Here is a 27413-nt window from a genome sequence, read left to right as displayed (position 1 = left end):
CCAGATGGGTGTCACCAAACCAGGCTAATGAAATTTTTTTTTTTTTTTTTTGGTAAAGGCAACATCTCACTATGTTGTCCACACTGGTTTCAAACTCCTGGGCTCATGTGATCTTCCTGCTTTGGCCTCCCAAAGTGCTGGGATTATAGGCAAGAGCCGCCACACCTGGCCTTGTAGTAGGTTTTTAAATCAGAGAATATGTGTCAAGCCCTATAGCTGGCACAGTCAAACGATAGGGCTATTATTCCTAATCCTATCAAGTCTTAATCTCTTTACCCAGATCCCGTTGTTCTTCAAATTGTGCTGCTCTCAAAATATTCAGCTTTAAACTTTTCCAAACATAAACCTGTTCTGTGATCAGATCAGTGACTTTGTCCTTTGATTCCTCTCCCTTCATATCAAACCTATGCGTGCGTGACTTGTGCTCCTGGAAACAAACGCACCCGTGAGTGGATGCCTCCATAGTTTTTCATCTGTAGTGTTTTCCGTTTTGTTTACGTTCTATTCATCCTTTAGCAATCCAACTCAAAGACTCTTACAGTGATATAGTATTCTGTTTGTGTTTATGTAATGTCATCTTGTTCATTTGCTACCTTGTATATAGAAGCTATTTCTCATCTCAGCTGTAAATCCCATCTGGGCTGGACTATTTTAGATTACTTTGGTAGTCTAACCAATGCTAAATATTTGTTAATGTCTTCATAACATCTTGCTACTTGGTAATGTTTGTGCTTGTTGTAAAAAGCATGTGACAAGGCCAGGTGTGGTGGCTCACGCCTGTAATCCCAGCACTCTTGGAGGCTGAGGTGGGCGGATCACCTGAGGTCAGGAGTTCAAGACCAGCCTGGCCAATATGGTGAAACCCCATCTCTACTAAAAATACAAAAATTAGCTGGGGGTGGGGGTGGTGGGCGCCTGTAATCCCAGCTACTCGGGAGGCTGAGGCAGGAGAATCGCTTGAACCCGGGAGGTGGAGTTTGTAGTAAACTGAGATCATGCCACTGCACTCCAGCCTGGGCAACAGAGCAAGACTCCGTCTCAAAAAAAAAAAAAGAAAAAAAAAAAGCCTGTGACAGCCTTTTTGATCAAGTGGATGGATGAGTAAGTATTCATCTTTATTGCAGACCTACTGTGTGCTAGGTTCTCCAAGAGGTATAATTATGAGATAGATAAGGTTTCTGCACGAGTACACACATATCTACAATTTTTTACTTTAAAGATTGCTCTTTAAAATTGCTGTGTAACCGGTGAGTTGGAGACATACAATAATGGATCTGTAGTGAGACTGGTTGGGGGGTTGTTCAGGTGTTTGAGAATAGTGGCTTGGACTGGCATGTTGGTGGTAATGCAGATGTAGGGAAGAAGACTGATTCAAGAAATATTAGGAAGGGATTGGGCGTGGTGGCTCAAGTCTGTAATCCCAGCATTTTGGGAGGCCGAGGCAGGTGGATCACTTGAGGTCAGGAGTTTGAGACCAGCCTGGCCAACACCGTGAAGCCTCATCTTTACTAAAAATATAAAAATTAGCCAGGCGTGGTGGTGCACGCCTGTAATCCTAGCTACTCTGGAGGCTGAGGCAGGAGAATTGCTTGAGCCCAGGAGGCGGAGGTTGCAGGTTGCAGTGAACGGAGATCGCGCCATTGCACTCCAGCCTGGGTGACAGAGTGAGACTGTCTCACAAAAAAAAAAAAAAAAAGAAATATTAGGAAGGTGACAGGACACAGTGATTATTGGATGTAAGAGGTAAGGGAGAGATAGGACTCAACAGCATGTCTAAGATTTCTGCCTTGGGCATCTAGGTAGACGGTCATGCCATTCATGGAGAAGAGGATATGCTGGCAGAAGGGCAGGTCTTGGGGAGGTAGTGGAAAGACATGTTCATTTTCAAACATGTTGTGTTTGAGATGCCTACACATTAAGTGAAGGTGACACTTGGTTATACGGTGGGTCTAGCTTAGGGATGGAGAACCAGAGATGTCAGCTTAAAGGTGATAACTGCAGCCAAATTTCTTGTTCTTTAGTGGCAACATTTTCAAGTTCAACAATGCCTTTTACTACATCTGAACTATGGACATTTAAGCTGATTTCATCAAGATGTATTGAATTGTCATTACAGTATGTGAACGTACTGTGTTAAGCTCTGGGCAGATACAAAGATGAATACTGTCTAGTTTCGATCTGGAGACCTTGGAATCTAAGGATAAAATTGAACTAAAGCGAATTAAATATGACTAGAAAGTCATATAATGAGAGTAGCTTATTTTTGCTCATTATTTGTGAAATTGATGGCATATTAAAAAAAACTAGGAAGGGATGGTGATGAAGATAGTTTATTTTCAGAGATGTTTAGGTTTTTTCACCTTTCTGTAGAAGGAAGTAGAGTGGAAGTCATCCAGGCAGCTTCCTATGTAGTCCAGGATTTGAACTGTGCTATACTTTAGTCTGTGTAGTGTAGGCACTGTATAAACAGTAGGTGGATGGATATGATTGCCTTATAAATCTTTTTCATTTGTTTTGTTGGTTCTGGGAATCAAAGAATCTTCTAATGTATTAGAGGGCTATCAGAAAATTGGTAAATTTTATGAAACTATATTATTTATTTTGTTTCTGTGATGTTAATGTTGTATGAAATTCTTTTGATTGTTGAAGAATATGGGCAGAGTTTAGGGAGCCTTGGTAACAATAAATGTATTTAAAACAAATTTTGGCTGGGCGCGGTGGCTCACGCCTGTAATCCCAGCACTTTGGGAGGCTGAGGCGGGCAGATCACGAGGTCAGGAGATCAAGACCATCCTGGCTACGGTGAAACCCCATCTATACTAAAAATACAGAAAAGTAGCCGGGCGTGGTGGCTGGCGCTATAGTCCCAACTACTTGGGAGGCTGAGGCAGTAGAATGGCATGAACCTGGGAGGCAGAGCTTGCAGTGAGCTGAGATTGCACCACTGTACTCCAGCCTGGGCGACAGAGCGAGACTTCATCTCAAAAAAAAAAAAAAAAAAAAAAAAAAAGAAAAGAAATTTATTTTACAGAGATGGGTTTCATGATGGTCTCTAACCCCTGGACTCAAGCAATCTGCCTGCCTTGGCCTCCCAAAGTGCTGAGATTATAGGCATGAACCACCATGCCCAACCTTTGTTTGTTTGTTTGTTTGTTTTGTTTTAGAGATGGTATCTATGTTACCCAGGCTGGACTCAAACTCCTGGGCTCAAGCGATCCTTTCAACTCAGCCTCCTGAGTAGCTGGGACTACAGGTGTGCACCACCATGCCCAGCTTGTAGTATTTTCTAATCAACATTCTGAGATATATGCAGCTTTGATTATTTGTACAGGGATAAGAATAAAAATCTGGGAGGTCTAGTGAATGCAGAACTTGACATTGTTAATGCAGAATAACTGCATTTTGCAAAGAAGAGGAAATTCTTTCATCGTGTTTGCATTTTGTGATAGCCCTCTTGATGCAATTTGCCTTAAAGTAGCAGAAGACTTAAATTCCTTGCTTTTATGGTCTCTGAATGCTTCTCTTAAGCATGAAGGTAGATGTGGGTGAGTGTTCTCAGTTCATGGAGGTAATTCTTCTGTAGGAGAGGCTACGTGAGCAATTGCTTATGTCTGTCTCTCCTTATCTTGTAACGGCACCAATAAAGAGGACACCTAGGAAATCTTGACAAAATACCTTGATCTGAATGCCTTTAATCATTTTTAGGTTGTGTTCTTTTTCTAGATAGAAATCTTTCGTAATTGTACCACAAGACATGGAAAAGACTTCCTGCTTAATTTAGGGCACATTGACTTGCAGTCTCTTTTAGACGATTCCAGATTGCTTTTGAACTGTTAATACTGGCTAATACTGTTTATGGTTTAAAATAACATTTTGGGGCCGGGCGTGGTGGCTCACGCCTGTAATCCCAGAACTTTGGGAAGCCGAGGTGGGTGGATCACTTGAGGTTAGGAGTTCGGGACCAGCCTGGCCAACATGGTGAAACCCCATCTCTACTGAAGACACAAAAAATTAGCCCAGCGTGGTGGTGCGTGCCTGTAATCCCAGCTACTGGGGAGGCTGAGGCAGGAGAATTGCTTGAACTTGGGAGCGGAAGTTGCAGTGAGCCGAGATCGCACCACTGCACTCCAGCCTGGGTGACAGAGTGAGACTCCATCTCAAAAAAAAAACAAAAAAAACCCCAAAAATACCAAATTGGGTTGTTTTACTTGGTCTATAATAAAATCATTGTTCTTCATAGGAAGTACTAACAGGTGAGTAAGACTTAATAAGTAAGTGTATTAAATTTAAAAAATGATTCCGACATCTCCAGGCATCAGTATCCACATATACTTTTCCCCTCCTCTTCCATTTATTTTTTTTTTTAAACTAAGAGTTTATATACATTTTTTTTTTAAAAAAAGCAAGAGTGTATATAAAATCAAGATCCAAGCAAATCTTTATGAAAACTCAGTTGATGAAAAGGTGAAATCTAGTTGACTGAGTCATTAATTATATCTGTTGATTTTTCATTAGCAATTGCTACTGGAATGAAATTACTTTCTAGAAGATGTTTCTAGCCTTTAAATGAAAAGCCCCAATGAAAAGCACTTCTTTTCATTATTTGAGGGTCTATCAATACCTTAATGAATAACTGCTATTTATTATTTTATATACTTATGTCTATAACTATATATGCACACACAATATATGTACAGATGTAAGTAAAACTATTAAAAGTAAAATGCATGCCAAAAAGTGCACATGTAAGTGTAGAGCTTGATGAATTTTCACAAATTGGACACACCTGTGTAAATAGCACATTTTGGTGTATATTTTACAAATAATTTTCCCTGGTTTTATGTAATAGGAGGAAACATTGATCTAAGTCACGAATCTAGAAGTGTGTTTTCGTTTGGCTGAAGGTGTGTGAATAGTCTTACCTCAGGTATTTTTCAGGCTCAGATGTTCATGGCCAAACTATATAGATTAGAATGTTGGGTCTTGATCATTCATTAGTCGGCCTTATTTTCAGAGGAGAATATTGACCTTGTCTTCTTCAGCTTTTCAGAAGCTGCAGTAAACTGGCTATTTATTCAAATATGCATCCTTGTAAGTGCCCCAGAATCTTTTTTTTTGTTTTTTTGTTTTTGCTTGTTTTTTTGTGAGACGGAGTCTCCGTCTGTCGCACAGGCTGGAGTGCAGTGGCGTGATCTCGGCTCACTGCAACCTCTGCCTCCAGGTTCAAGTGATTCTCCTGCCTCACGCTCCTGAGTAGCTGGGACTACAGGCACGTGCCACCATGCTTGGCTAATTTTTTGTATTTTTAGTAGAGACAGTGTTTCACCCTGTTAGCCAGCATAGTCTTGATCTCCTGACCTTGTGATCCACCCGCCGCCTCAGCCTCCCAAAGTGCTGGGATTACAGGCGTGAGCCACCGCTCCTGGCCTCACAGAAGAGTCTTAACTGCCCTTAGACTGCATGTTAAGGCAGCTGGATCTGTCTATGTATCTATGAATTTCAAATAGGTACTCTCCAGACATTTCCCAGGGAGTGCAAACAGGGCTCCCTACCTTTCACAATTTATGAAAGTCTTGCTTGAAAGAAGCAATATTTAGGGAGGAGTGCCTGAAGGATCTGCAGATCATACGTTAGACAAGTTATTTCAAATTACGCTCCTGCATCAAGCCAGATTAGCAAGAGAACAGTGTCCTTATATCGTATTTGATTGGTATACCAACAAGCTTTCGCTGAATCTTTAGCTGGTGTGATATTAGTGGGTGTTGCGATGGCTAATACTCCAGAAATCCTGTGATGGTGTTATAAATCCTGTGGCCCCATCATTTAATATTTTTTCTTCTCAAGTAAAACAAATGTTTTTCAGAGTGTGTGACGGTTGTCTGACTTTAAATGAAATATTCCTCTGGTTTCTCTGCTCCTTCCAAAAAGGTAGGCAGCACATCTGCAAAGATGGAAAGATAATTGCAAATTTTGCCTAACTTCCTTTTGCCTCGAAGCCATGTTTGGGACCTCTTGTGTTGTTTCAAATTATGCACGCAGACCATTTCGATTGATAGAATTCTTTAAAAAATTAAAACACAGCAGTTGCAGGTCATGACAAGGTAAAACAGTTCTGCCTGTCATTTTTATGGGTCTGGGTCAGTGGACACCACCAGCTACTTATTTAGCTTACTATTGTACTAAAAAGTCCGAAAAACAAATGGCTGGGGAAGTCCCACTGAGAGACCCCAACATCATTTAATGTCCCTGGAGGAAAGGCAACATGCGCTATTTCAAAGAACCGTGGTCTTCAGAAAGAGCTCTCAGGCTTCAAGACTCCTCAAAGACGGCAGCCCAAGATTACAGCCAGAGGTTTCTGATGAGCTCTGATTTAGTAAGTTCCCCAAAGACATGTTCATATTTTCATGCATTTTTAACAATAAATATTTTACTTCCATTTCCTACTGCATGTTTAAGAAAATGAGGACAGAGGGCATTGACATTGAACAGGCCGTGTAGATAGAACTGAAGTATGCACACATACCTCTCTACACCCAGCACTAGATGTAGATTGCATGCCCTCCCCAGCTCCCCTCCTCCCCTACCACTTTTTTTTTTTTTTTTTTTTTTTTTAAAGAGAGAGTCTTGTTATGTTGCCCAGGCTGGTCTCGAACTCCTGCACTCAAGTGATCCTCCTGCCTCTGCCTGCCAAGAAACTGGGACTACAGGTGGGTGCCCCTGCTCTGACTTCCTCCTACCTCCCCTCCAATGAAAACAATAGTTTTAAACATGCTTTAAAGCTTCTGAACTGCTGGGCTGCTGTGTATTGTGATTATAACCATGTCAATGTACTAGGCATTAGAGGAGAACTACTGTGATATTTTGCTGAATGAAAGCATAGTCAACAATTCTCTCTGCTGAGATTTGCCTTGACCTTAGCTTCATGCCTGTGGAAATCTTCCCATTCCTCAAGGACTGTGTCAAACACCTCTTCATCCTTGAAGCTCGCCACTCTTTTAACTTGCCTTCTCAGTCTCATGGCATTTAACCAGCCTACAAGTCATTGCATGTGAAGCTGTAATGGGGTCTTGGGAATCATCTGGTTCATCGATGAAGCTTTGTAGACGGGACGCCCAGAGGCCTAGGGGATTCTTGGACTGGCTGCGGCCATGTTGCTATTACTAAGAGAACCCATAAAACCAGGTCTAGACTCTACATTCCCTAACTCCAACTCAGGTCTTTTTCTGTCCTAATATCCTGTCTTTGCAGAATACCCTGATCTTAAGCACTATCTGTTCATCAAAGTTTAAAGGAAAATGATCTAATCTTACGTACTTTGAAGTACTACTTATTAATTTTATGTTTAAAATAGTCAAACATTGTACTTGGGAGGCTGAGGCAAGAGGATCGCTTGAGGCCAGGAATTAGAAACCAGCCTAGACAACATTGTGAAACCCCGTCTCTAAAAATTTTTTTAAAAAATTAGCTGGGTGTGGTGGCGCGTGCCTCTAGTTCCAGCTACTTGGGAGACTGACCTGGGAGGATCACTTGAGGCCAGAAGTTGGAGGCTGCAGTGAGCTTTGATCATGCCACTGCACTCCAGCCTGGGTGACAGAGCAAGATCTCGTCTCTTAAAAAAAAAAAAAAAAAAGATAAAAATAAATATTCAAACTGTGAAGATGAAGTTCTCTGGCTAATTGAAGATTTAATGTTGGTGGAGATTTGCTTTAGAATGACGATGAATTGGCTTTTTTTTTTTTTTTTTTTTTTTTTTGAGATGGAGTCTTGCTCTGTCGCTCGGACTGGAGTGCAGCGGCAGGATCTCAGCTCACTGCAAGCTCCGCCTCCTGGGTTCACGCGATTCTCCTGCCTCAGCCTCCCGAGTAGCTGGGACTACAGGCGCCTGCCACTACACCTGGCTAATTTTTAAAATATTTTTAGTAGAGACGGGGTTTCACCATGTTCGCCAGGATGGTCTCGATCTCCTGACCTCGTGATCCACCTGCCTAGGCTTCCCAAAGTGCTGGAATTACAGGCGCGAGCCACGGCGCCCGGCCTGGATTGGCTTTTTTATGGCAATAGGTGAAGAGTTTGGGGACATAATCACTACCCAATTTATGCGTACACAAGGTTGGACTAGATTAGAAAAGAATTCAGTTAAAATCGGCCGCAATTTGTTGAGCATTCGCTGTTGTCATCAGTGTCTAGGCATTGAGGGTATGGCATTGAATGAGCTAATTTGTTTCCCTTTTCTATTCTTTGCTGGAGCAATGCGGTTAGGATAGCAGGGCACATTCTTCACCTGCTTCTCCCAAAGGTTCTACATCAATCAGATGAGCAGGGTTTTAGAAACGTAAACTATTTATATCACACCGAATCCATGGCTTCAGTCGTAAGTAATCAAAATGTTTAAGGAAGTAGAAATAGTTATGGGAAAAGAAAGTCCTTACTTTTGAGTAAAAGGTGTATGTAATTACAGGTGGATTTGCTTGTCATGAATATTCCTGAAGGAAGAGTAGTTTCATGAGTCTATAATATTAGCCCCCCATTTTCTACAATTGTCTTTTTTTTTTTTTTTTTTTTAAATAGAGTCTCACTCTGTCATCGTGGCTGGAGTGCAGTGGTACATTCTCGGCTCACTGCAATCACTGCCTCTCGTGTTCAAACGATTCTTCTGCCTCAGCCTCCTGAGTAGCTGTGATTACAGGCATGCACCACCACACCTGGGTAATTTTTGTATTTTTAGTAGAGATGGGGTTTCGCCATGTTGACCAGGCTGGTCTCGAACTCCTTACCTCAAGTGATCCGCCAGCCTCGGCCTCCCAAAGTGCTAGGATTACAGGCCTCAGCCACCGCGCCTGGCCCCCAATTGTCTTTATAATAAAAATGGTTTTTAAAAATGTAAAAATTAAAATTCAGATTTAAAGTGGCTTACAAGGTACTCTGTGATGTAACCCTTGCCTACAGTTCTTTCTTTGTTTTATCAGAATTTCTCTGGCTCATTTTGTCCCAGCCACACCTTCTTTAGAACATATTGGGCTCTTTCCTTCTTCCCAGCCTGAGTTGTTGTTGTACCTTCTGCCAGATGCCCTCGCCTCTCACTTGGCGGTTCCCTGCCCCACAGTGATTCAGGGCTGAGCTTAACTGCACCTGCTTAGAGAAACTTCACCTTCTACCCAATATGGAGTATGCCTCCTCTCTACTCACATTCATTATTCTTCATTAATTTAATTTAATTTTAATTTTAATTTTTTTTTTTTTTTTAAGACAGGGTTTTGCTCTGTCACCCAGGCCAGAGTACAGTGGTACTTCACTGATCGCTGCAGCCTTGACTTCCCAGGTCCCAGCTATCCTTCCACCTTAGCTGCCTGAATAGCTGGGATTACAGGCATGCACCACTATGCCCAGCTAATTTTTGTATTTTTGGTAGAGATGGAGTTTTGCCATATTGCCCAGGCTGGTCTCAAACTCCTGACCTCAAGTGATCCACCTGCCTCAGCCTCCCAAAGTGCTGGAATTACAGGTGGGAGCCACTGTGCCTGGCTCATTATTCTTTCAAAATAGTATTATCTACTTTTCTTTTACCATGTTTATCACATTTTGTACAGGTTGAGTATTCCTTATTTATCTGACATGCTTGGGACCAGAAGTGCTCTGGATTTTGTGTGTGTGTGTGTGTGTGTGTGTGTGTGTGTGTGTGTGTGTTTTTAAATATTTGCATTATACCAGTTGCTCAAGCATCCCTAATCTGAAAATCCAAAATCTACCATGCTCTAGTGACCATTTCCTTTGAGCATCATGTTGATAATTTTGGATTCTGGAGTATTTTGGATTTCAGATTTTTGTATTCGAGATGCTCAGCCTGTGGTATTTATTGCTTCTTTATTTATTTGACTACCTGAGTGTGTTGTCTTTTTTGCTTGCTAGATTATAAGCTCTGTGAAGGTCATGGATGTGCCTGTTTTGTTCACCACACTATACCCAGCATCTAAAGGCCACAATTGCCTCAGAGTAAATATTCAAATATTTGTTAACTTACTGAATGGATCCAACTAATGCAGAAGTTAGAAAATATTTTTTGTAAAGGCCAGAGAGCAATGTACGAAGCTTTGCAGGTCCAGTGGTCTCTGCTTCAAATATTCCACTTTGCCATTGTAACGTAAAAGCAGCCGCAGACAATTTATAAGTGAATGAACGTGGCTGTGTTTCAATAAAACTTTATTTATAGGAACAGACAGTGGGCCAACTTACTGTAGTTTTTAGGCCCCTGAGCTAATGCATATAGCAGAACAGATGGCACATGGCATACCTTAGCTCTTTGACATCTGGGATAATGTTGATGGGCCTAGTGACTAAGGTTTTAGGCAGAGGCAACCTAAGCAGGTAGCACACTTGGATTAAATATTAACCAGAATTAGTTGAAATGAGAAACAGTTATTGAGCACTTACTGCGTGCCAGATTCACTGGAAACTAGAGACATGAAGTTAATGACGCGCAAAGGCTTTGGTTCTTGAAGAGTTTACTGACTATTGAGAAACAGACAAGCTAACAATTATAACATGGGGACACAGTGCTGATTGGGATACACATATGGTGTCGGAGGGACATAGAAGAGACAGCACCATAACGTAGAAAGATCAAGGTTTTAAGAAAGCGATTACAAAAAGGAAACAGGAAGGAGATAAAGAAACCAGCATCTATTGAGGACCTTCTCTCTATTGTGTTATCCATGTATTCACTTTTTTTTTCTTTTTTCTGTTTTAAAAGTCAGGGTCTAATTCTGTCACCCAGGCTGGAGTACAGTGGCACGATCGTAGCTCACTGCAGCCTCCAACTCCTGAGCTCAAGCAATCCTTCTGCCTCACATGTTAACTTTTTCTTTCTAATTCTTCATGCCAAAACTATATGTTATGAGGACCTGAAACGCAGAAGTTATGGGAGGTGGCAGAGCTTGACGTTACAATTTGAGGACTGTGAAAGCATTTCTCTTTAGAGTCAGGCTTAAGTTCAGGTCCCTGCTCTACTTCTTTATTAACTTGGGTAAATTGTTGAACCTCTAAATTGAAAAGGCCCTTGTGGGTCATGCGTGGTTGCTCACGCCTGTAATTCCAGCACTTTGGGAGGCTGACGGGGGTGGATCACTTGAGGTCAGGAGTTCGAGACCAGTCTGACCAACATGGTGAAAACCTGTCTCTACTAAAAATACAGAAATTAGCTGGGCGCGCTGGTGAGCTCCTGTAATCCCAGTTACTAGGGAGGCTGAGGCAGGAGAATTGCTTGAACTCGGGAGGCAGAGGTTGCAGTGAGCTGAGATGGTGCCACTGTACTCCAGCCTGGGTGACAGAGTGAGACCCTGTCTCCGAAACAAAACAAAACAGAACAAAACAAAACAAAACAAAATAAAACAGAAGGCCTTTGTGAAGGTCAGATGAGAGAGTCTTGTAAATCCCTTAGCATGTAAGTATTTATGCTTACCTAAGTATTCAAGCGATAATGTAGTTTTATTGCTCTTAAAAATATAATTTAAACCCAGTTCTAGATAATTCTAAAACCCATTCTTTCCCTTTCCTCTGCACTTACTCTGCTTTTTGCATTTCATTAAAAGAAAGCACAGTTTGTACCAAAATTTATTAATTAACTTGATAAAGTTAAAAAAGCTATGATATATATTTCTTGGTTATTGAACAATGTAACAGACACATTATCAACATTGAATAATTTATAGACATTTTACACGGAGAAACTGTTTGTTGGAGAAAGAGATTCTAAGTGGAATTTTTTTTTTTTAAGATGTAAAGGCATTTTTTGGGGGTGGGGTGGGGAGACAGGATCTTATGCTGTTGCCCAAGCTGGAGTGCAGTGGCACAATGTTGGCTCACTGCATTCTTGACTGCCTGGATTCAAGCAATCCTCCCACCTCAGCCTCCCAAGCAGCTGGGACTACAGGCATGTACCACTATGCCTGGCTAATTTTTGTATTTTTTGTAGAGATGGGGTTTCGCCAAGTTCCCCAGGTTGGTCTCGAACTCCTGAGCTCAAGCACCCGCCTTGGCCTCCCAAAGTGTTGGGATTACAAGCGTGAGTCACCATGCCCAGCGTAAAGGCATTTTGATATGAGCTGAGCTCATGATTCTGTTCTTTTAAACATTCTTTATCAATTGCGCCTTCTCATTTTTGCATCTTTAACCTGTTGACTCAGGTTTACCTGTTTTTAAAAACAGCAGCAGCAACAATAAAAGCAGTACCTCTGATGGGAACTCAGGGACCTATCTCTTGTCTCTTTTTATACATAACTTCCTCAATGGGAAGTGCATCCTGAGTACTGTTCTATCTCTCGAATCGATTCTGCCCTTGTCCTGTCTGTCTACCCTATAATCTCCACTAATGAAACTGGTAGAGAGGATGCCTTCTAATTAGTAATTTTATATTTTTCAGTATCAGTAGTATTTGGAGATGAGGATTATGCCTTCTTCCTGAAAGTCTTTCTTCCTTGGCTTCTGGTGAATTAATCTTCCACGACACAATTCTTAACATGTCCTTTCTACCCACCGCCACCATGAAATCCTTAGGCCAGCACTGGAAATCATTCTTTCATTCCAACACTTACCTTTTATTTTATCCCAACTGTAATAAACAGTTTCCTTCACATGCTCTGTGCTTCCCACTTCCATATGTTTGCTCAAGCTGTTGAGAGATGGTGGAAATTAATGCTTGGGCTCTTCAGTCAGACTTTCTGTCTTTTTCTTTGATCGTTTGCGATTATATTTTATTAAAAAATTAAAAAAGCTCCCTGAGGCCAGGGCTGGTGTCTGCATTGCTTAACTCTACTCTAATTTTGTGACCAAGGCAGACACTAAGAAGGCTGAATTTAAAGCAGCCTCCTCATGTGGTGGCGTTTCTGGCCCACCAGTGCCCCATCCTGAAGATCTGTGGTCTCAGGGCTGGGCACTATTTTTCTTGCATTTTTCCTTATTTTTGTTGCCAGTCATTCCTGGCTCTGGTGCTCCTCTTTGTCCCTGTTGCTGCTCTTTGCCCCAATTTTTAGCTAAAATGAGACTTAAAAAAAAGAGAAGGGTCTTACTATGTTGCCCAGTCTATTCCTGGCCATCCTCCCACCTCAGCCTCCCAAGTAGCTGGGACTGTAGGTGAGTGCCATCATGCCTGGTTAATTTTCAATTTTTTTTTTTCCGTTTGTAGAGACAGGGTCTCCCTATGTTGTCCAGGCTGGTCTCCAACTCTTGGCCTCATGTGATCATCCTGCCTTGGCCTCCCAAAGTGCTGGGATTACAGGCATGAGCCACTGTATCTGGTCTAGAATGGGGCTTTTTATTTGATTCCTGAAACTGTGTCTATCTCTCAAACTTTCTCTTTTCTGGGGATTGCAGCTCTGCCTCTGGAGTTGGGTACGGAGCTAGAACACTCTCCCTACCTGACTCCCAAACTGCCAGACTTCCCATTGCTTTCTTCCATCTGTGCGATTTGGATACTATTCCTGTGTCTTGGAAATTCTAGTACCTGCTGTCGCCTGCATCACCATGAAGGTTCCCACATGTGTTGGATGTTTCGCCTGCCGCCTTCAGCTGCAGCTCCTCCGTCTGCTTCTGAGCTGAGACAGCCCGCTCCTCTCCGCCCCTCCCCTGCCATCCTTTCCTGTCTGCAGATTGTGGGCCAGCTCCAAGATCCCTCCCCTTCCTGCTGGCTGGTTGGTCACGCTTCACAGCCAAATCCTGAGAAAGGGAAACACTTCAGTGTTGATTTTAGAAGTCTTCTGTATATGGCTCATGAGCCAATTTAATTTTTCATCACAATCCACATTAATGGGAAAAATGTAGCTCTGTAGTACTTTTAAGATCCAACTGGCAGTGGCGGATCAAGGTTGGGGGACCCTTTTGGGGCTTTATCCCTTCCATAATACCCCACCCCCTTTATTTGACATGAACAATTTCCATGTTCTGAATATTTATTTACAGAACTATGCAAACACAGCTTCAAACCTTGTGACTTCACCCTCCCCAGGCCCATCAGGTCACATTCCTCATTTCTTAAATTCAAGATTGGCTGCTACCAGATGGTAGTGGCCCTTTCATTCAGCATATTTAGATGAAAGCAATTTGAATACACTACCACCAGAGAAATTTGGATTTTCTTTAAAATATTTTATAATTGCCTCTGATTTATATGTGGTCAGGTACTTAGACACCTGAGTGCAAGTAGACTCACTGTGTTTCTTTTTAAATGTGAGATTTATTTTTATTTTATTTTATTTTATATTTTTTGAAATGGAGTCTCGCTCTCTTGCCCAGGCTGGAGTGCAGTGCTGCGATCTTGGCTCACTGTAGCCTCCGCCTCCTGGGTTCAAGCGATTCTTGTGCTTCAGCCTCCTGAGTAGCTAGGATTATAGGCACGCGCCACCTCTCCTGGCTAATTTTTAAATTTTTAGTAGAGATGGGGTTTCACCATGTTGGTCAGGCTCATGTCGAACTCCTGACCTCAAATGATCTGCCCACCTCGGCCTCCCAAAGTGCTGGGATTACAGGCGTGAGCCACTGTGTCTGGCTAAATGTGAGATTTAGCCTTGTATTAGGCTCCTCAAGCCACTAAAGCAAGAGTTCCTGAGCTGGGTACGTGATTGGACTTTAGAGTCTAATGAATGTACAACCTGTTTAGAATAGGTTGCTGCTTTTTCTGTAACTAGCGAATGTTTCTTAGGAAAGAAAGGATCCATAGTTTTCATCAGATTAAAAAATGTCTGTGGCTCCCAAAGGGCCAAAGGCCGTTTATACTAGAGTACTATATATGACACCTGTGTGGTAACTTAAACTATGTATGACAACTTTTTAAAGGACTTGCAGTTACTGGCTTAATGCACTGTACCTCTTTGGGATATACTGTAAGTTTCATCATAATTTACTAGTTCAGTCAAAAATTATATCATTGGCTGGGCGTGGTGGCTCACGCCTGTAATCCTAGCACTTTGGGAGGCCGAGGCTGGCGGATCACAAGGTCAGGAGATCGAGACCATCCTGGCCAACATGGTGAAGGAAAAAAAAAAAAAAAAATATATATATATATATAAAATTTACTTATATATTTATATTATATATAAATATATACACTTATTTATATATTATTTATATATTAAATATATATCAAATATATATTTATATAAAAATATATATTTATATTATATAAAATTTATATATAAATTTGTTATACATATATAATTTATTTATTTATTTATTTTCTTTTTCTTTTTTTTGAGATGGAGTCTTGCTCTGTCACTCAGGCTGGAGTGCAGTGATGCAATCTTGGCTCACTGCAACCTCCACCTCCCAAGTTCAAGCGATTCTCCTGCCTCAGTCTCCTGAGTAGCTGGGACTACAGGTGTGCGCCACCACACCCAGCTACTTTTTTGTGTTTTTAGTAGAGATGAGGTTTCACCATGTTGGCCAGACTGGTCTTGAACTCTTGACCTCAAGCCATCCACCCACGTCCGCCTCCCAAAGTGCTGGGATTATAGGCGTAAGCTACCATGCCCAGCCTGTTTTTTCTTTTTTTAAAAAAATATGGAAATGGGATCTCGTTATGTTGCCCAAGCTGGTCTCGAACTCCTGGACTCAAGCAATCTTCCTGCCTCAGCCTCCCAAAGTGTTGGGATTACAGACATGAGCCATTGGCACCTGACCAAAATTTATAAATGGAGAGATAGAAAGTGAGACAAACCAGTCTCTCTCTCAGGATAGAGAAATGTATTTATGAGTATACTGTATGATCAGACAGTTTCTTGTACCACGTTGGAAGATGTTCTACATCATTGTCATTGGGGTGTGTCTGATATCCACACTCTGTGTACTCTGGGATCACCTGATGGAGAAGGCTGTGCTGCTTAGGTCTGTATTTGGAGGTCAGCGGAAGAGTGGAGGTGTTGCAACCTTGGATAAGTACCGTGGCTTTCTCTGCTGTTCCTCTTATGACCACTTTTAGGATAGAATGGCAGGGACAATGGTTTGCCTCGCTTAAATCTTGGTGGAACTACGGTGACTGTGCTGGATCTGGTCTTTGACTCGTTTCAATGTAAAAAGCACTGGCCAGTGGAGTGCAAAGCCACCGTGTTGGTGGGAAGTATGTTTGTGATAAGCACCACAGGGTTCCACGCCAGTGAATGACTTGGGCAGTCTTTTGTTAAGTCATGGTTCAGAGTTCTGCTCACCTTGCTAGGAAGGAAAGTGCTCACAGTTAATTCTGTGTTTTCTCACCTGTGTGTAGGATCTACTTTTGCTAACAAGCATATGTCGCTGCCAGAATGGTTAATTCTGGACAGAGAACTACAGAAACAAGGTAGATAAAGAGCAATTATTCTTCACTGAAAGATTAAAGATAATTGATTGAATTGGGGACCCATCTGGCTTTGTGATTTGCTGGAGTGACTTAAGAAAACTAATTGCCTTGGTAAAGAGCTAGGCTCTTAAAAAATAATTTTTATAGTGTAATTTTGTACGCACCTTATATACTTGGAAAAACCATTTAAATTCTTTCTCTAACAACAATTGGGCATAAAATAAATCAACTCACACTGAGTTGAAATGCATCATGTAGAAAACAGAGCCTTTTCACTTTCACTTTAAATCGTACCAGAAGAAACATGCTATTTTAAAAACAATCTTTTTTTTTTTTTGAGATGGAGTCTCACTCTGTTACCCAAGCTGGAGTGCAGCAGCACGATCTTGGCTCACTGCAACCTCCGCCTCCTGGGTTCCAGCGATTCTCCTGCCTCAGCCTCTTGAGTAGCTGGCACTACAGGCATGTGCCACCATGTCTGGCTAATTTTTGTATTTTTAGTAGAGGCAGGGTTTTGCCCTGTTGGTCAGGCTGGTCTCACTCCTGACCTCAGGTGATCCGCCCACCTTGGCCTCCTAAAGTGCTGGGATTACAGGCATGAGCCACCACGCCCAGCCAGAAACATACTGTTTGGTTAGAACATAGTTAAATATAGTCTCTGGTATTTTTTATATGTTTTAGATTTCTTTATCTTGACAAGTGATTGAAGGAAAGAACCATTTATAGTCTGTAGGTATAAGGAAGATTTATATAACTGCTTCAGCTCACTAGCTAATGCATAGATATAGACTAATACATAATATAATATGTAGATCATTTATAGAGAGCCAGGGAGACTGGAATGGATGAATTGCCACTGGAAATGATGAATACTTTTTAGATAATTAAGCATGTATTAATTAACAAGTAGAAAGAGGGATGGATTCAAATATGTCGATGATAATGATGCCATAAAATTATTGTAACAGCATTTATAAATAGCTGCTAATATAGTGTTTGCTGTGTTTTTGTTTGTTTTTGTTTTGTTAAATTTCAGTGTTTCCTAAGTATGGACATGCAGGGTTATTTTTGAAGTATTCTAATGAACAGTTTTCGTTTTAAGCACTATGGTTTTCTTCTTTTGGGGGACAGAGTGACAGAGTCTTGCTTTGTCACCCAGGCTGAAGTGCAGTGGCACAATCATGGCTCACTGCAGCCCTGACATCCTGGACTCAGGTGATCCTCCCACCCCAGCCTCCTGAGTAGTTGGCACTATAGGTGCACACCACTGTGCCTGGCTAATTTTTTGTATTTTTTGTAGAGATGGGATTTTGCCATGTTGCCCAGGCTGGTCTAGAACTCCTGGGCTCAAGTGATTCTCCCACCTCAGCCTCCCAAAGTGCTGGGATTCCAGGCGTGAGCCACTGCACCTGCCCGTATGCTTTTATTTTCATGCATAGTAGAAAACATAACTAGCTCATCAAACTCATGGTTTCACTACATGTGCCTGCCTTCCTGCCTCGCCTCCCCTCCCCTCCTCTCCCCTCCGCACCCCTCCCCTTCCCTTGTCTTTTTCTTTTTCTTTTTGGCAGAGTCTCTCTCCAAAAAGGCTGACAGTGGTGCAATCTTGGCTCACTGCAACCTCCACCTCCTGGGCTCAAGTGATTCTCCCTCCTCAGCCTCCTTAGTAGCTGGGACTACAGGCGTGCACCATGACGCCTGGCTAATTTTTTGTATTTTTATTAGAGATGGGGTTTCACCATGTTGCCCAGGCTGGTCTCAAGCTCATGAGCTCAAACAATCCACTGGCCTAGACTTCCCAAAGTGCTGAGATTACAGGCATCAGCCACTGTGGCTGGCCTCTCACCGTATGTGTTTAAAAAGAGTCCAAAATAGGTATTTAAATTAAAAAAAAACTCTACGTAAGAAAATGTTAAGTAAAAAAGTAGTTTTGTATGTAGTGTAAAAATTGTGAGGGTAGCGTATGAATGATCAAAAGTATGAGAACTACTAATTCAAGTGACTGATAAATAGCTGTTTCTGTTTAACTTCGTTAATATATTTTAGAGTAAAAAAAAAAAAAAAAAGCCTAGTGGAGGATGTCTACATTAGAGGTGCAGTTTCACCTGTAAGTTTGAGTCCTGAGCCTTCTCATTCTCTGAGTAAAAGTTCTGTGACATGTTATACAAAGCCTCTTTCTTTTTTCCCTTTATCTGCTGTCTAGTGCAGTAATAACTTGGTGTTTTCACAGAAATAGGGATTTCTGTTTTTCCACTGTGTGGAGAGCTCTCTCCCCCATTCCACAGGAGTAAAGACAGGAGATACACTGTGATATCTCTGATTCTAGCATGGTGCCTGGTGGTTGCTCAGTAAATGTTCTTTGGATCCATGTAATTGCCATTCAGTAAAACTAATAGGAGTAAAATTTAATATATTTTATTTAAATATATAGGCCAGGCATGGTGGCTCAAGCCTGTAATCCCAGCACTTTGGGAGGCTGAGGTGGGCAGATCATTTGAGGTCAGGAGTTGAATACCAGCCTGGTGAACATGGTAGAACTCTGTTTCTACTAAAAATACAAAAATTAGTCAGGCATGGTGGGGCACGCCTGTAATCCCAGCTACTTGGGAGGCTGAGGCAGGAGAACTGCTTGAACCTGGGAGGCTGAGGTTTCAGTGAGCTGAGATCATGCAACTGCGCTCTAGCCTGGGTAACAGAGTGAGACTCTGCTTCAAAAAACAAACAAAAAAATATATTGTATTTAATATGTTATTCATATTTTATCAGTCCTAGGTATAATAGAAAATTTACCAGATAGTTGTATATATAGGCAGACTGTAGACTTTTGGTATTAATAGTAACAATGCTTTTTTTTTTTTTTTTTTTTTTTAACCTTTCTTGTCTTCTTGGTGGTCTCACCTTGACCCCACTTGAAAAGGTGACAGGAGTGTGATGAAGTGGAAGGAACATTGGGTTCTAGACTTGTATCTGTCCCCTTCTTATTATAGAATCTGGGATGGGAAGGATGAAATGGAGGTGTAACCTACCTTAGAGGGTGTGGGTTAAGTGAAATAATAGCTGCATAAATACTCAATATTGTCAAGTTCTGCAGATGTGTATGTTTTTGTTATTTGTGTACTGTAAGGTGTCAGCACAGGACTGTAATACCTTACCTAGACATGATTATATTTACTCCCCACAGAATGTCTGCCCCTTTCTCATTGAGAAGCCAAAACAGAGCCCCCATTAACAAATAAAATTTAATGTCGATGGGGGTTCATCAGAAATGTGGAGATATCACATTGTATTGATAGGGAATTGCATGTAGCTATTACAGACACAGAACCTGTTATAAAAAAGAGTTATATTCATGGAAACAAGCTTTGTTTTCTATGAAGATATCTGAGAAGGTTTTCTTTGGGAGTTTTATATAAATTCTGTATTTAATATCTTCCTTAATATGTTGGTTTTCAGTTTCCTTATCATAATTAAAGAATATAAGGAAGACATACTTGATTGGTTTCACCAAGCTCAGACCTTCCCTCCCAGGCACCAGATGTGTGATATTATTTCCAGTTCGTGTCATGACATGAAACGCTGAATTGTGCTTGTGGCTTTTTAATACTGTGACATCTCAACTGCTGTCTTTGGTTTTAATCTTCTGTGAGTGATCTTGGAAAGGGATAGGTTTGATGTAGGTAGCCTAGAACCTTCTCAGGGATTGTGGAACATGTTGAAACTTACACTGTTTCTGAGAACCATCTTTTTCCTTTCTGTGGATCAGGCTGACATAACTCAGAGCACTTGTAATCATGACTGTAGCCAACTGTGGTTACCTGCAGAGCTTTAGATCAAATAGGAATTTGTCTCTTCATTTATTCACTTGGCATACATTGAGTGAGCATTTGTGTGCCGGGCATGGGGGAAGATGACTTATTACTTGTCTTGACTCTTAAGGAATTTATAGTCTAATGGAGGAGAAAGACACACAGATTCTCATATAAATGGATTGTGTACAATGATAGATTAACCAGGCTTTGAGACTTACAATGGAACTGTGGGCCATGATTGCCATTTGAATTTTAAAAGATTAATAGAATGTATGATTTTTCTGTTCTTAGTTATATAAGTAAGACTTGAATAAATACTCATTGTGAAATAAGAAAAGTGGAAAGACTATAGCCTAAAAACACAGTCCAATTTTCTATCCCAACCTCCTCCCTGTGGCACTTTTCATTGTTATTTTTTTAAAACCATTGCCTGATTGATGAACGTTTTAGGTCATTACTTTTTGTTTCCTGTCTAGTGATGCTTAGTCCATTTTTTTACACATATATATTTGTATACCTGTGTGAATTATGTCTGCAGTGAAATTCTTAGAAGTAGAATCTTGGCTGCAGTATTTTTCTGGGGGTGCATTTAATCTGTTATTGGAATTCATATTAATATTAGAATTAATAGGCTTTTTTTTTTTTTTTTTTTTTTTCCCTCCTGAAAGCAACTAAAAATGTATGGCCATGTGGAGTTGCAGGGCAGTAGTCCAGATGGTTTAGCTGCAGCATCTGCATAGGTCTGTTATATAGAAAGTGTCTGGGTAGGGGCGTTTGACCTTGGTAACTTTTCTCTCTGCCATTTGAGCCGCCGCTGCCTTCATATCCTCCCTATCTAGAAATTCTCTCCCCAAAGTTGTTCCATATTCTAAAATTTCCCTTTTCACACTCCTAGTATGCTGTTGACCTCAGGAAGGCACAGTTCTGAATGTCAGAGCAAAGAAAATTGACCATGCACGTCTCTCCAGATAGTAGAGTTTTCAGGGTATTTCATGAATTCCAAAGGATGATTTTTATGAAGCGTATTTCACTAAGTATAAAGGAAGTAAAACACTCATACTATGGTCTCTTCCCTCTCCTCTTCGCCTCCCAGTGCCTCTCTGCAAACTTTTTAGGATACCACTAATGACTACTAGAAATATTCATAGTTAGTCCATAAATCTGAGAGCCCTCCTGGATCCTGACATGTATTTCATTGTACTCTGTGATTGGAATTTTATTAGTTTGTTAAAATTGAGTAGGAAAAAATATTTCAGTAACAAATATATAGAATTAAGAAAAAGGTGGGCTGGGCACGGTGGCTCATGCCTGTAATCCCAGCACTTTGGGAGGCCGAGGCAGGCGGATCAAGAGGTCAGGAGATTGAGACCATCCTGGCTAACATGGTGAAACCCCGTCTCTACTAAAAATTAGCTGAGCATGGTGGCACGTGCCTGTAGTCCCAGCTACTTGGGAGGCTGAGGCAGGAAAATCGCTTGAACCCAGGAGGCAGAGGTTGCAGTGAGCCGAGATCGCGCCACTGCACTCTAGTCTGGGTGACAGAGTGAGACTCCGTCTCAAAAAAAAAAAAAAAAAAAAAGAGAAAAAAGTGGGCCAGGCTGTGGCTCATGCCTGTAATCTCAACACTTTGGGTAGGCCAAGGAGGGTGGATCATTTGAGGTCAGGAGTTTGAGACCAGCCTGGCCAACATGGTGAAACCCCATCACTACTAAAAATACAAAAACTAGTCAGGTGTGATGGTGTGCACCTGTAATCCCAGCTACTCGGGAGGCTGAGGCAGGAGAATCACTTGAACCTGGGAGGCAGAGGTTGCAGTGAGCTGAGATAGCACCACTGCACTCCAGCCTGGGTGACAGAAAAGATGAGTTCCTCTCCCTTTTATATACATTTGTTTTTTCAAAGTATGTTTGTACTATGTTGGAGTGAGTGCATACATTTAGAGAACAATGGGGGAAAATGCTAGAAATTCAGTAACTTCTAGTTTCCATTTTATAACAAATGTATTTTTATTATTTGGTTATGGCTTCCTACTGGAGTCCTCCTACTCCCCCACCATTATGTCATCATTTTCACATTCACAGTCCATAGCGATTATGTCCATGTGGGGCCTCAATAGTTTTCCCTTTAATTTTGCGCAGGTTTCCTTACTGCATAAACTCAACTGCTCTCACTGAGGTCATCATTAAGTCTTGTGTGTGTTTGGGCAGGCTGACTTGATTTATAGCCAGCACTCCACTGTGGGTGAGTAAGATGGCATGTTTCTTCCTGTTTTTCCTCTCAGCCCTTCCTATCTGGAGTGCAGATAACATAATTACTCAGTTAAATATCATCTGTCCAGGTTTTCATTCTGTATTGTGGTTATCTGCATTATACTTAAAACTTACGCTGAGGATAATTCTGGTGGGTAGGTTTGAAGTAATTATCTTTAGTATTGCCTTTTCATTTATGATGTAAGGTGTCACAAATCTTGGATTCCTGGATTCCTTGATATTAAAATAGGTAAGATCAAACTATGTACTCATGATGAGTCAGTACTGTTTTAAGAGTTACATTTGCCATACTTTTGGCAAATTAGTGCTTCAGAGCGGAAGCCCGGAGTTTTCAGGTAATCCCAGTCACCAAAATGTTTGTTGCAATATAACATCATTATTTTTCATGTGGGAACCTTTTAATTTGTTGGGCCCTTTTCTTTCCTCTTTTCTTTTTATAGCCATTTATAATTCAGGGATTCAGGCAAAGAAATACAGGCCTTGGACCATAAGACAGTTATATTCAGCAAGATTTTCAGAATTTGTACAGCTATGATTTTTCTCAGTAATCTTGGCTAGTTTGTGAAATTAATGGCTTTAGAAATATTCTCAAATGACTTACGGGGGAGTAAAAAGAATCTTTTGAAACATTGTCCCGTTTTGTTAATTCAAGGAGATTATAGTGCAATTGAATGTAATTCCCATAAGGTGGATATAGCAAAAGTATGTCTTTTTTTTTTTTTTTTTTTTTTTTTTTTTTTTTTTGAGATGGAGTCTCTCTCTGTAGCCCAGGCTGGAGTGCAGTGGTGCAATCTTGACTCACTGCAACCTCTGCCTCCCAGGTTCAAGTGATTCTCCTGTCTCAGCCTCCCTAGTAGCTGGGACTACAGGCGCCCCCCACCATAACTGGCTAATTTTTGTATTTTTAGTAGAGATGAGGTTTTGCCATGTTGGCCAGGCTGGTCTTAAACTCCTGTGCTCAAGTGATCCACCTGCCTTAGCCTCCCAAAGTGCTGGGATTACAGGTGTGAGCCACTGTGCCTGGCCAAAAGTATGTCTTTTTAATAACTGAGAAATGATGTCTTGAACAGTCAAGTAGGAACAATTACTTGGTTGTCCTTGTGTAATGTGCAGAAATTAAGGAAGATAATTTTTCACTGAATCTACATAGGATCTATCAACTATAAGGAAATGTGTTAATAAACAGTTTCTACATCCTGATGCTTGTAGGTTTCCTTGTTGTTGAAATACGGTTAGCACAGATTTGTTATTTTTCCTCTGTCTGATTAATCCAAACCTGGAGTCTGGCCCTGGTTCTTAGGCTACAGAGAAGTTACTCCATCTTTTGTAGGCTCCTTTTCTGTTTTACGTTTGTCGGGCTCACCTCTTGAGCTTACTCAGCAACCTTCAAAACTGTAAATCCTTGTTAGTCTTAAACTCCCCAGCTCATATTTGTCCGGCAGCTCTACTTGGCATTTCAGTAATTTCCCCCTTGGCAACTCATCTTTTACCAAAAATGAAAAACCATTCTGATCTTTAAAGAAATGCAGATGAGGCCGGGCACAGTGGCTCACGCCAGTAATCCCAGCACTTTGGGAAGCCGAGGAGGGTAGATCACGAGGTCAGGAGTTCGAGACCAACCTGTCCAACATGGTGAAACCCCATCTCTACTAAAAATACAAAAATTAGCTGGGCATGGTGGCACGTGCTTATAGTCCTAGCTGTTTGGGAGGCTGAGGCAGGAGAATCGCTTGAACCAGAAAGGCAGAAGTTGCAGTGGGCTGAGATAGTGCTACTGCACGCCAGCCTGGGTGGCACAGTGGGACTCTGCCCCCCATCTAAAAAAAAAAAAGAAATGCAGATGAGAAAAAGACCCTTTCTAGGACAACAGAGAATAAACTTGCTGCTGTTTGGGAGTGGGAATTTCTGCCACATGTGGATGTCAGAAATGGAAGCTTTTATTATCAGGAGAATATTCGCTGGTTGATGTTACTTAAATAGATTCAAATTTCAAACAGTTCTAAGAGCCTATTGAGTTTCCACTATGAAGAGTTGATTTTGCCAAGATGGAAAAAAAAATCTTATCTGGTTGCCTTTTAACACCTCTGTATGATGTTAGATACAGGTGTACTTCTTGCCTTTTCACATATTGAAGAAAACAGTGAGAGGTAGCAGAGTGTCTAGAAAATGGGGGAGCTAGATGGAGAGACTGAATGCGTGAGGGTTAATGCCAGCTTCTTCATATTACAACCCAGGCTTGAGCAATATCTGATTTTTTAATGCCTCGCAGAAAGCTAAATAAATGTCTATGTACTGTGTGGTTCCATTCTTGTTCAATACCATCTTGGTTTCCTTTCAGGTAAGGAAGAAATTGAGCAGTGATTGTAGCAGTGATTCCCCTGTAGGGGAATGCCCTACTGTGGAATACTCTGAGTGTGTGACATGTCCTCGTTTACCCAAATCCTTGAAGTTCATGAGTGAAACTGCAGAATACAATCTAGGCTCATAGATTCTGAATTTTGGAAGTGAAATTGATCTTAAGATAATGAAATCTACTATGTTTATAATTTGATATTTTCTGTTATACCTCTGACATTGTGCTATGCTAATCACAGGAGTTTGATAAGTATTTGATAACTAAGCAAGGTTTAAGCTGAATCACAAAATGAAAAGATTAATTTTGACAGTAATTTGAGGTCTGTTGTCTTGTCTTAAGTGTCATCACTGCTGATTGTCAGCACCTTTCTGAAACTGCAAAAGAAAAACTAAAAATGGACCGGGAATTAGCATAGGAAAGTAGAGATTAGAAGACCCAAAGTGAAACAAATGGAAATAGTTTTTTTTTTTTTTGTCGTTAAGTATACATATATTAGAGATGGGAATCATTACTATGTTACTCAGGCTGGTCTTGAATTCCTGGGCTCAAGTAATCCTCCCACCTCAGCCTCCCAAGTATCTGGGACTGCAGGTATGTGCTCTTGTGCCTGGCTAAATGGCAAAAGTTTGAATAAAGAGGTGCCAGGGAATAGAGGCCTCCTGTGTTGGCACAGGTGTGCTGAAGTCAGAATACCTGTGCCTGCATCAGTTCTGTGTTGATATTGTGAGTGAAGTAGTAACTCTGCAATGAAGATAAAAACTTGAACACTTTTCTGTTATATTTTACAGTAGGTTGATTGGCTCATTGTTGCATACTTGTACGATTATTTCTCAGGGTATGTTTCTACAAGCTATTGTTGGTTCAGAAGGTATAATCACAGTTGGAATTTTGATTTTTTTTTTTTTTTTGAGGCAGGGTCTTGTTCTGCTGCCCAGGCTGGAGTGCAATGGTGCGATCTTGGCTCACTGTATCCTTCGCCTCCCGGGTTCAAGCGGTTATCCTGCCTCAGCCTCCCAAGTAGCTGGGACTACAGGCATGCACTACACCTGGCTAATTTTTGTATTTTTAGTAGAGATAGGGTTTCACCATGTTGGCCAGGCTAGTGTCGAACTTCTGACCTCAAGTGATCTGCCCACCTCGGCCTCCCAAAGTGCTGGCATTACAGGCTTGAGCCACTGTGCCCGACCAGAATTTTGATGTATTCTTATGTGGTTCTTTCTTAAATCAAAAATATGGTATTTGTTCAGATTGAGGCAATGTTGGGTGTTTATTTTTAGTTTCACATTCTTTACTTATTAGAAATATGTTTTTTTATAGCTTTAACTCATCAGCTAACGCGTGTGAAAGTTGCCTTTGTTAACATGTATTCCATTTTCCTTTTAAAAATTAAATTATGGCACCCTCTACTGAATTTGAAAGGAATTGCTGAATAGTCATATGCAGGTTTGAAAAAGAGACCATATGGCTTTACAGATTAGACTTTGTTGACCCCTACACTTGCTATGATGATCCTTTTTGCTCACAGGCTCCTCATTAGGCAGTGTGGTAACATACATGCAATTAAATCCATATTTTGAAGCAGGCAGAAGAACTAAAGTGATCAAATTCACAGAAGCATGAAATAACACAGTGTGTTCAGGGTTGTGGTTTTATAGAAAACTTGAGAGAGGGTGTTGGTGTGATTTTTGCAAAGAAAGCAATGAGAAAGGACCAAGAGCATGTCTCATTTTAAGGAATTTAAACGTTATCATGAAAGTGCGGTTGAATCATCAGCTGGTTTATTTAGAGTAGTTAAGTGATCACGTAAGTATCTTTGAAAGATGATGCTGGCAGCATGTGTAGGATGGGTTGGAGGTGGGGACAGAGCAATCTGAGGATTACTGCGTTTTCCAAGTGGGTTTATTAGGGTTCTCAGAAGGCACATGATTCTGGGATATGAGAAGCTGGGAGGTGTGGAAGTTCTTTTTTCCCCCTAAAAACGTTTTAGCATAAAAATTTCAGGATATATGAAAAAGTAGAAAGAATAGTACAATGAATACTCATATGTCCACCTTAGATCCAGCAACAGATGACATTTGGCCATATGTTTTCTCTCCCTCTCCTCTGCCTCTCTGCTGAAGTATTTTTGAGTAAATTACAGACACCATTACTTGAAACCCCTGAATACTCTATCGAGCATCTCTCCAAAACAAAAGATGTTAGGAGAGAGATGTTTAGGGAGATAAAATCAGGAAAGTTATTTGTTTAGGGAGATAAAATCAGGAAAGTTATTTGGTGGTATAATATAATTTGGTGGTATAGATAATGGGTTCTGTTACATCCAATAGGAGAACCACAAAGACTGGCTTTTACTATTATTAATTTGTGGTTATATAATAGTTTCTTTCTACAGTTTTTTTTTGAGACTTTCAAGAGATGGATATATAGTAAATGCTATTACACTTTAAATCAAAATGTTGAAAAGGACACTTTTTTCATCAGCAAAAATTTCAAATATGCACAAAAGTTGAAGAGAACATCATTCTTGGCTAAGGCAATGGCCCACGCCAGGCTTCTCCATGCGAGACGAGAAGAAGTGGAGTGATTCCAGAGACGAGTGGGCTAGGCTTCTGCCACCAGGGGAAGGAGCGGACCCTTTTATCATGTCAGAAGCCCAGGTC

General features: G+C 41.0%; 1 protein-coding gene across 4 annotated transcripts in view; it reads left to right on the top strand.

Annotated features, from left to right (window-relative positions):
• The window catches only part of MPP7 (MAGUK p55 scaffold protein 7), a 251961-nt gene that overhangs the window by 25388 nt on the left and 199160 nt on the right, over positions 1-27413 (top strand). For 2 of the 4 annotated variants that reach the window (XM_073018824.1, XM_073018823.1), the window contains exon 2: positions 22266-22368. The exons of the other annotated variants lie outside the window; for them this stretch is intronic. The gene's annotated coding sequence lies outside the window, so the exon portion shown is untranslated. The remainder of the gene's footprint in view (positions 1-22265; positions 22369-27413) is intronic. 4 annotated transcript variants of the gene reach the window in all.

The sequence above is a fragment of the Chlorocebus sabaeus genome, chromosome 9 (assembly GCF_047675955.1).
Source record: "Chlorocebus sabaeus isolate Y175 chromosome 9, mChlSab1.0.hap1, whole genome shotgun sequence".
In the NCBI taxonomy this organism is placed as follows: domain Eukaryota; kingdom Metazoa; phylum Chordata; class Mammalia; order Primates; family Cercopithecidae; genus Chlorocebus; species Chlorocebus sabaeus.
The sequence above is the reverse complement of the archived record's forward strand: the minus strand, read 5'-3'. Positions and strand labels throughout refer to the sequence as shown.